The sequence below is a fragment of the Arachis ipaensis genome, chromosome B04 (genome assembly GCF_000816755.2).
Source record: "Arachis ipaensis cultivar K30076 chromosome B04, Araip1.1, whole genome shotgun sequence".
Lineage (NCBI taxonomy): Eukaryota > Viridiplantae > Streptophyta > Magnoliopsida > Fabales > Fabaceae > Arachis > Arachis ipaensis.
In genome coordinates, this window is record NC_029788.2 from 34,598,367 (window position 1) to 34,609,682 (window position 11,316).

General features: G+C 39.0%; 1 long non-coding RNA gene across 1 annotated transcript; it reads right to left on the reverse strand.

Moving 5' to 3' along the window:
- LOC110270603 lies at positions 7,884 to 11,057 on the reverse strand. The gene is made up of 3 exons (XR_002360243.1): positions 10,894 to 11,057; positions 10,495 to 10,819; positions 7,884 to 8,021 (listed from the first exon to the last, which is right to left on the reverse strand). It is a non-coding gene; the product is annotated as an uncharacterized LOC110270603 (long non-coding RNA).

Genomic DNA, 11,316 nt, shown 5'->3' on the forward strand with positions numbered 1-11,316 from the left:
TGGTTTCTCACAAAGGAAACAACAGTGTTAGCGTCATCAGTGCGGGTAGGAATTGCTTCCACCCATTTGGAAACATAATCCACAGCTAATAATATATAGAAATAACTACTAGAATTCGGAAATGGACCCATGAAGTCAATGCCCCAAACATAAAAAATTTCACAGAAAAGCATAATTTGTTGAGGCATCTCATCCTTCTTGGATATATTACCAAATTTCTGGCATGGAAAACAAGATCTACAAAATTCAGCAGCGTCTCTAAAAAGAGTAGGCCACCAGAATCCACAGTCTAAGATTTTTCTAGCAGTTCTTTGAGGGCCAAAATGTCCTCCACTCTCAGATGAGTGACAGGCCTCTAAGATGGACTGGAATTCTGATTGAGGCACACACTGTCTAATTACCTGGTCAGTGCCACATCTCCATAAATATGGGTTATCCCATATATAATATTTAGACTCGCTTTTCAGCTTGTCTCTTTGATGCTTCGAAAAGTTTGAAGGAAAAGTGCGGCTAACTAGATAATTAGCTACAGGTGCATACCAAGGGACTATCTCAGATACTGCTTGCAGGTTATCAAATGGGAAATTATCAGCTATAGGAGTGGAGTCATCTGTAATATGTTCAAGGTGACTCAAGTGGTCTACCACTAAATTCTGGTTACCACTCCTGTCCTTAATTTCCAAATCAAATTCTTGTACTAGCAGTATCCAACGTATAAGCCTTGGTTTGGACTCCTTTTTAGCTAATAAATACTTTAGAGTTGTGTGGTCTGAATACACTACTACTTTAGTACCAAGTAAATAGGCTCGGAATTTATCCAGAGCAAAAATAATAGCAAGAAGCTCTTTCTCAGTAGTAGTGTAATTCGACTGAGCGGCATCTAAAGTTTTAGACGCATAAGCAATAACAAAAGGATCCTTACCTTCACGCTGAGCCAGTGCTGCTCCTACGGCATGGTTGGAAGCATCACACATTATTTCAAATGGTTGGCTCCAATCTATTCCTCTCACAATTGGGGCTTGAGTCAGTGCGGTCTTCAGCTTATCAAATGCTTGTTTGCAATTTTCACTGAACTCGAACTCAATATCTTTCTGCAGTAGCCTGGATAAGGGAAGTGCTACCTTACTGAAGTCCTTAATGAATCTTCTGTAAAAACCTGTATGGCCAAGGAACGAACGGACTTCCCTCATAGAAGAGGGGTAAGGTAAACTAGAAATAACATCCACCTTTACTGGATCTACAGAAATGCCAGTATTAGACACAACATGTCCTAGTACAATCCCTTGTTTAACCATAAAGTGACATTTTTCAAAATTTAATACAAGGTTTGTACTGACACATCTATCTAATACTCTAGATAATCCATCTAAGCAAAGGCTAAAGGAATCGCCATAAACACTAAAATCATCCATAAAAACTTCCATGCAGTCCTCAATAAGATCAGAGAAAAGACTCATCATGCACCTCTGAAAGGTAGCTGGTGCATTGCACAAGCCAAAGAGCATTCTCTTGTAAGCATAAGTCCCAAAAGGACATGTAAAAGTGGTCTTTTCCTGATCTTCAGGAGCTATATAAATCTGGAAATAACCTATGTAACCATCTAGAAAACAATAATGTGATTTACCTGACAGGCGATCCAGCATTTGATCAATGAATGGAAGAGGATAGTGATCCTTACGGGTTGCTTGGTTGAGGCGTCTGTAGTCAATGCAGACCCTCCAGGCGTTCTAAACTCTGGTTGTCAGGAGCTCTCCATGCTCATTCTTCACTACAGTGACTCCAGACTTCTTTGGCACTACTTGTACTGGGCTCACCCATTCACTGTCTGAGATGGGGTAGATGATGTCTGCCTCTAGTAGTCTGGTCACTTCCTTCTTGACAACCTCTAGGATAGTGGGGTTCAGTCTTCTCTGGGGTTGACGGACAGTTCTTGCTCCCTTTTCTAAAAATATCCTATGCTCACAGACTTGAGGATTGATGCCTACTATGTCTGCCAAACTCCAACCAATTGCCTTCTCGTGCCTTCTCAGCACACCAAGTAGATGCTCTTCCTGTTGAGAAGTGAGTTCCCTTGCAATGATAACCGAAAACTTCTGCCCGTCTTCAAGGTAAGCATATTTGAGGTGTGGAGGAAGGGGTTTTAATTCCAACTTCTGATCATGTTCAGGCTCTGGGTTGTCTAGAGCTGGTAACAGTGGTAGGGCACTGTCATTGTCCTCTGAGAATGTCCCCACACTTGGGCCTTGTCCTGTGTGTTTCTCTTTAAATTCCTCCTGGTGAACTTCAGCCACGGTTTCATCTATAATCTCCCACTTGAGGATAGAGTGATCCTCCGGAGTATGCGTCATAACTCCATTCAGGTTGAAGATCACTATTCGGCCATCTATTTCAAAAGAGTATGTTCCTGAAAAAGCATCTAATTTAAACTTTGAGGTCTTCAAGAATGGTGTTCCGAGTAGGATTGATGATGGCTTATCTGAGGCATTCTGGGGCATCTCCAGGATATAAAAATCAATGGGAAATGTGAGCCCCTTAATGCCCACTAATACATCTTCAGCAACTCCAGCCACTGTGATAATGCTTTTATCTGCTAACACAAAACGAGCTGCCGACCTTTTTAAGGGAGGGAGCCTCAAAACATCATATATAGACAAAGGCATTATACTCACACATGCTCCTAAATCACACATGCAGTCAGAAATTATCACACCACCAATAGTACAATTAACTATACAAGGACCTGGATCACTACAGTTTTCAGGTAAACCTCCCATTAAAGCAGATATGGAACTACCTAAAGGAATAGTTTCTAATTCATTAATTTTGTCTTTATGTATACATAAATATTTTAGAAACTTTGCATACTTAGGTACCTGTTGAATAACATCAAATAGAGGAACAGTTACCTCAACATTTTTGAATATCTCTACCATTTTTGGATCAGGTTCCAGCTGCTTCCTGGGCTTCCTTGCAAGTTGTGGAAATGGAATAGGAGTGGTGTCTTCTGCAGTGTCTGCGCCTTTTGATGCTTCCTCCTGTGGTCGAGCTTCTTCTTTTTCAGCTATGTCCTGTATGTCTTCTTCCTCTTCAACATCTTCTATTTCCACTACCTCTTCAGCTGAGGTGTGTTCTGGTGAGCTTGGCTCCTCCTAGTTTCTCTCCTGCAGTGTGGTTCCGGACCTTAGGGTGATGGCATTAATACCACCCTTGGGATTGGGTAATGGTTGAAAGGGAATTCCACTGGAGCTCAAAGGTTGATTATTGGAGTTATTCATTGAACCAATCTATGAGACAAGAGCTTGCAAAGTAGCGTTCAGACCATTTAGAGTGGCATTAATGTTATTTTCTATGGTTTGCTGTCTCCGATCAATTGATTTTAGTAAGTCATCATTAGTAGAAGAAGAAGGATAGGTAATTTGAGAGGTCTGCTATTGGGTATTCTGTGGTCCTTGGGATTGCCTTAGGTGAGGTGCTCTGTAAGGCTAGTACTGGTTCTGCTGCCTATTGTTGTTGTTGTTATTCCACCTCTAATTCCCCTGATTATCTCTGCCTTCTCTGTTGTTGTTGTTGTCCCTCCAATTCTGGTTAGAATTGTCCTGCCATCCATGGTTGTAATTGCCACTTTGATTGTACCCTTAGTTGGGGCGGTCATAGAAGTTATGAGTGGCTGCCACGGTGTTGTCTTCCTGCTGGAGCTGCGGACATTCATCAGATAATGGCTATAATCAGCACAGATTCTGCAAACTCTTTGTGGGACTAACTGTTGGTTTTGCTGTGTTGGAGAAGGTTGAGCTTGCTGAACTTGTTGTTGGTTCAATTGCATCTGCTTCAGCAAGTTGGTCATTTCACAGATACTCTGAGTTAAAGCAGCAGTCTCTCTGCTAGAGGATACTTCTGCAACGGCTTTTGCACGGCCTTGTTTCTGCCTGTGATTCCTAGTAGATTCAGCTAAGTCACTGATCAATTGCCATGCCTCATCAGTGGTCTTGTACTTTTTCATAGACCCATTGCTAGCACTTTCTAATGTGGTCTTATCTTGGGGCCTCATGCCCTGTGTGACATAACCGAGTAACACTATCTTGTCAATCATATGGTGGGGGAAAGCTTCCAGAAGATTATTGAAGCGCTCCCAGTACTCATAGAGAGTTTTAGAATCATCCTGAACAATCATGGAAATATCTTTCCTTAGTTTATCAGTAACTTCAGCTGGAAAGAACTTTTCCAACAATTCTCTTCTCAGTGTATCCCAGTTGGATACAATTGCTGCTGGTTGAGTGTAGTACCACTCTCTTGCCTTCCCCTCAAGAGAAAATGGGAAAGCTTTCAGCAAAATTGAAGTTTCATCTGCACCATCACGCCTGACAGTAGAACAGGCTGCTTGAAAATCTCTCAGGTGCTTAATAGGCTCTTCAGCAAGCAAGCCATGAAACTTGGGCATCAAATTGAGCAGTGCGGTCTTTATTTCAAAGTCTGTAGCCACCACTGGGTGATGCACTTGAAATGGTTGCATTGTAAAATCAGGGGCTCCAGCCTCCTGGATAGTAACTCTCCTAGCTGCTACCATGTTACCTGCACGTAAAACAACCAAATCAGTAGAACGGGGGTTGGTTTCTTTCTCAAGTGACGTTTCAGATCCGCCCTCAGAGAGGACTAACCGACGCCGAGTTTGTCTTATTCGTGAAATAGTTCTTTCAATCTCAGGATCGAATACTAGCAAGCTTGGGTCAGGGAGCGAACGCGTCATCCAACGAAAGAAATAAGCAGCTCATAGTAGTAAAATAAAATAAAATGCAAATAAATAAAATCCAATCAATAAATTTAGCACTCTATTGCAACTCTCCGGCAATGGTGCCAAAAATTGATATGGGCGGAAATTGGCGAGTTAAGAATGATTATAAAATATGCGTTGCAAGTATAGTTCTCAACCAACCAGAAATCCGCTTATCAATTTAAAATGGTGTCACAAAAATTAAAATTTAAATACTGGGAGTATGAATCCCAGGTCGTCTCCCAACGAGTTGCAGAAAAGTGTGCTATTTTATTAATCAGATGTTTTCAAAAAGGTTTGAGTTGAATGGCAGAAAATTAAATTAGAGAATTTATATAAATTTAAATAAAAGCCTTGACTGGGAGTTGATTAGCTGGAAGCCCTATTCTTGTTGGAGTACTCTCAAGATTAATTGACAATTGAGGGTTATTATGTTTAGTTGTCCCTTACTAAGTAAGAGAAAGTTAAACAAGTTGGAATGCTATTTCTATCCACAAGTTCCAATCCGCTCTTAGGCGGATTGGTGTTAGTAACTAGAGAGCAATCCAACAATAAACCCAATTACAATCTTTCTCTTGAGCATCCCAACTCAAGGGTTCCTTTCCATCAACTCCCCATCAAGTTAGGGAACTACTCGCTCATTGTAAATGTAAAATTCTTAACATAAGAAAGGGAATTAAAGAAAGACATGATAAATAATGATCAAAAGATTAATTAAAAATAAAAGTAATTCTTGTATTAATAAATGCTAAAATAATCCAATAGTAAAATTAAGTAAATTAAGGAACATGGAAGAGTAAGAGACAAGTAAAGAGAACGAACTAGAATGTCGAAGTCTTGATGAGGCAATAACTCTTCTCAATATCCCAATGCAAAAACAGTGAAAATAACAAATCCAAAAAACTATGAATGTGTAGAGAGAAAACCTAGAGGAGAGAAAAACTAGATCTAAAAACTAAAACTATGCGGAATGAATGTTGTTGTTGGTTTCTGCCTGTTCCCTGGCTCTAGTCTGCTTTTCTGGGCCGAAAATTGGGTCAAAATAGGGCCCAAAATCGCCCCCAGCGATTCTGCAGATTATGCAGATCGCGCATGTCACGTGATCGCGTCATTCATGCGGACGCGTCATTTGGCGTTTTGCTTCTCCACGCGGACGCGTCGTCCACGCCTCTGTGTCGCTTGTGCTATTCCATGCCGCGCGGTCGCGTGATCCACGCGGCCGGGTTAATGCGATTTTCTATCTTTCGCGCGGTCGCGTGATCCATGCGGCCGCGTCATTTCTCGCTGGTCATCTCCTCAATTCCTTGTGTTCCTTCCATTTTTGCAAGCTTCCTCTCCAATCTCCAACTCATTCATGCCCTATAAAGCCTGAAACACTTAACACACAGATCACGACACTGAATGGAATAAAGGAGAATTAAAATACATAATCAAAAGTCTCTAGGAAGCAAGTTCCCAATCATGTAATAAATTTAGGAAGGAAATATAAATGCATGCTGATTATATGAATAAGTGGGTAAAGATCATGATAAAACCACACAATTAAACACAATATAAACCATAAAATAGTAGTTTATCAATACTCTAACTCAATAACTAGAGACAATTAAATTAATTTTCTTTAAATCATAAAATAAAATTAAAGTCTAATTATTCAAACTAAAGCGGATAAAACTCATTATTTTTTAATCACTAAAGTTTTAAATCAATAATAAGAAAATACTCAATTAATATACAAATTTATGGGAATTATATTCTCAAGTAAATAAAATAAATCATTAAATAACAATATTTAGTTTTTGAAAATTCGGGGTCTTACATCCTACCCCAGTTATAAAAATTTTTGTCCTCAAAAATTAAAGTAATACATAAGATAATACATAGTCTTAGTACTTTGCTTTTAAATACTTTTTAGAGAAGTAATAAACCCTGGCATATATATATATATATAGAGAGAGAGAGAGAGAGAGAGTATTCAAATACCGAACTACCATAAGAATTAAATACCTTTCCAGAATTTTGAAAAATACCTAAATCAATAATCAAATTAAGATATGCATTGGAACTGTAGTAAAATTATTAGAAAGTCAAATTGTATTTAAAGTAAGTGTAGTTCCATAAACTAGTAAAAGTACAGGCGAGGTATTAGAAATAAATAGTTGTTAAACTGTATAAGGAATTTTCCAAGTTTTATATAGATAAGTGTATATCGAATCAATAGAAATTTTATAGAAATTTCAAAATTGGTTGTAATTATAGCCGAATAAGAGAAAAACTGAATCACAATTTCTTTAAGAATGGACTCGGAATAAGGACTTAAAAGGCACAGCGCATCAAGACAAGTTCAAAGCTATATCAAAGAATATATGAATCAAGAAGAAGAATCTAAACAGAGAAAGAAAGATACAACAAGGATCTCAAACAAGCATATGTAATTAGGATCAAATAAGAATGCATATGAATAGACGAATAGGGTTGAAAAATAAAACTACTTTTTAAAAGGACCAGCAAACAAGAATTTCAAGTTAGGCTATGAGAGAACAAATCGACTTGAACAGAATTCAAGACACATAACTGAATAACCTCGAGAAATAATTTCTAACGTTCCTAAAACCTGTGATTCGCTTTACCCAAAACTCGTATATCATCTATGATAACCCATTAGTGCTTTCATATACATAATTCACTAGTATTAAGCCGGCCAAACTTAATATCAGAAATTATGCAATGCAAGGCTAATGGCATTAATCAATAGACCGTCATGTGCATAAAGCTCTAATTCTTGTTATTCGAACAAGACCTATTACATGACAAATGCTCAGAGTATGCAATTGAAGCATAGTCAGTCCATTCCTCAGGCTCTACAGCAAAGACTGCTCTGATACTAAAATGTAACACCCTAACTATCAAAATGTCACGCTTCTGGCTGCGCCACTCTGATAGCTCGGGTATTACGATGACCATTATAATTTTTAATACTAAAATATGAGCCTGTTTAAAACTTAGACCAAATTTTTTCAAAAATATACATTCAGACTTACAATATAAGTTACAATACTCACAGGAAATACATATATATACACATACATATTAATTTACGAACATCTCATAATAAAATCCTATCCCTCTTACAAGACTTGCAAAATTAAAGGCGAGGGAAACATAAATACTAAAACAATACAAAAATATCGTCTAACAGAAAAGAAATAATATCTTCCGAACTTCGTCGTCCGTAACCTGAAAAAGAAAAGACCTGTAGAGGAGTGAGAACATCATCCTCGAAAGGGTTCTCACTATAGGGTTGCAGAATTACTATAATAGGATACGCGAGACAAAATCGTTACAGTGATTAATAACCGCCTTATGCATCTTTTCAAAAGCAAAGGTTTGCTATAAAAGGAAAGATCTGAAATATTTTCTGAAAGATGAAATTGTTCATTTCTTAAAAATTCAAAAGCCTTTCAAAAGGATTATCTATGCTGAACCAGGTTAGTTTTTCATACTTTTCTAAACCAGAAACATCAACTAAACATGGCCTTCGGCCTGCCTCATGATCAACCACGGCCCTAGGCCCAAACAGTCCAAACAACAACCAATCACCACGGTCCAACAGAATCCCAGTCGCATACACAAGTAGGAAAGTTCAAGCACAAACAAACAATTACTTCAAGTAGAACAATTAGCAGTTAGCCACAATTAATCACAAAGGCAAACCAAGTATAATATGCACACTCAAACAATGTCACATAGATGCAAATGATGAATGCCTGTCCTAGTGGCTGATGAGTCTCATCTGTCAGTTATAAAGCCAACTCGACAAGTCCTGGTAGCTAACCATTGGACTGTCCCTCTGCTGTGCTTCCCCAACTCGAGTTATTCACAATCATAATCATAATTCACATCCAACACCCTCGCTGGTGTATATTCACGGGGGCGAGCTCATCCGGAACTTTCACAGTGTCCGGCCACACTTACGACATAGGGTTAGCAGAGTATCGAGTCTCCACCTGGAGCACGTGGTGGCTAGCCACTACTTTCACCCAGGGAAACTCGTATCTCAGATAAGTGGAGTGCAACAATCACAATATCACTAACTCAGCATATATGCATTTATTCTCAGCCATAAATCAACATTCATCTCAACCATCCGGCTTAAATTCATGGTTCATAGTCAGCCATGATTCATTATCATATACAGCCATTCTGGCTCATAACATATTCCACAATCAGTCATAATTCATTAACATATACAGCCATTTCGGTTCATAACATAATAGCACTTCTACCATCCAACATTATCAATAGCATAAAATCATCATTCAAGCCATAAATCACTTTTTCCAATTTACTTTACTTTGAAATCAAAAATTAATTCTTTCCAGCCTTGGCTTTAAAATCCCCACTCCTCAAATCATTTCAGGCTCATAAACCACTTTTCCCTCAAACGTAAATTCCCCTTTTTAAAACATGGTTACTGAGGACGTGGTGGCTAACCACTTCTCCTCAAACATAAATTTCTCCTTTTAAAATAAGGCCACTCTCCACAACATCTTTCCAAACATTTCAGAAACCACACCAAATCAAAAGCCATTTCTGCGAGATTCAAAATCATTCATTCTAAAACAAGATTTGGTAACAAAAGATCCTCAGTAGAGTCTCAAGACTTTAGGGGAGAATAACACAACTCACTTCCTCAAATTTGTTTGAAGTCTTTATAACCTTAGCTTCTCGATTTGAGTAATAAAAATAGAATCTAAACCAAGCTGAGTCATGTAATCACTTACTCCAACCACATTTTCAAAACCATTTCGTTCCCTTGACACAAAAGCAATTTCAACCCCTTGATAAAAATCTGAAGCGTTTCCAACGGCTTGAAAAAAATCATTTTAGTTTTGCTAAACCAGAATTCTAAGGATACTTTAAAGCTTATCTAAAATGTCAAAAAAATTAGATTTGTCAATCGAAACCCAAATTCTTTTAAAGTCATGAAAACTCCTCCAAGTGACAATCTTTAAGTTAAATAACGAAAAAACACATAAACCCTTTTCACCTTTAAAACAACTTTAAAGCATAATTCTCTTTCGAATGACTTGCACCCAAAGGCATACTATTTTTCTTAGGAAATAAGGAGAAATCATAATTCTCTTTCCAATAATTCTTTTCAAAGCGTAGCTTCATTGCTTTCATAATTGATCCAAGTAAAGATAATAAAAAGTCTTAAATTCACAATCCTCCAAGTAAAATAGTAAAGGCATTAAACTCATACTTTTCCAAATAACATTTCAATTAAAGACTCGGATTTTATAGGAATTTCAGCAGCATCTCCCCTAAAACTTGGACTTTGCCACCCTTTCCGGGTCCCAACCAAACCATTTCGCAACCCTCTTTAAAGGGTTCAAAACAAAATCAGCTCAAAATCCAACTGAATCCAAAGGTACATTTCCATTTTCATATTTCAAGAAAACCAAATCAAACTCAAAATCAATTTCCAACGTATTAAACTTGATTTCAAAGCTTTTACAAATTAACTTTAAAGAAGCATTTCAAGAACTGTCCATTTCACAAAACCGAACAATAACACAGTCAAACAAGCATTCATATTCATCCAAGACAACCAACAATTACATAAGACTTATACAATCACTCAAAGATACATTTTCTCACATCAATATCCATATATAATAATTCCAATTCATAAAATGTGATTTTCTGAAAAGGCTCCTAACTCAATACGTGAAACCATAGCCCAAACGCCTCACAGGGTTCCTTTCGCCTCAACCCGAATTGACGGCAACCAAAACCTCGGCTCCGCTTGCTCTCTCAAAAGTAGAAACAGCTTCAAACACCACCAGTAAACTCGGATTCTAACTCCTAGAACCATTAACATCACAAATACTTTATTACACGGAACAGAACACTAACGCAGGGCTTTCGAAACAGAAATACTTACTGAACTAGCGAAACGAAACAGCGGCGGGCTCTGAACTAGCTTGGCAGCGGCTCCGGCAGCCACCTCAAGCGGCAGCGGCGACTGAACTCCGGCGATGGTGACTGAAACCCACATATAGAGACGATAAAGTTTCCGGAATCTTAAATTAATGAAAACCAAACTCAAAAGCCCTTACCAGCAGAGTTTTCCGGCGACGACAGTGGGGTTTCGGGCGGCAGAAGCTTCCAGAAGCTTCGGCGGTGGTTTCAGCAGCCACAACGACTTCTCCGGTGACCATACATAGCGGTCCACAACCACTGCAGCAGCTAGGAGGCCGGCGGCCATGGCGGCAGCTTCTGACGGCGACGGCAGCAAGGGCGGCGAAACAACCCCGCACCATCACGTATCACCATCTCCGCAAGCTCCATCATGCGCGTTTTTCCTTTGTTCGTGCCTCCAACGGCACCGGTGAGGACGGGCTCGACGGCAAGATCCAATGACGCTGGTGGCAAGAATGCAACGGTGGCCACTCCTGCGTGCGACATGACGCGATAGGGGCTGGGTGCGGTTCCTCCACCATCGTGTCTTCTCCCTCCTCCGCTCGGTGACAGAGGTGCAA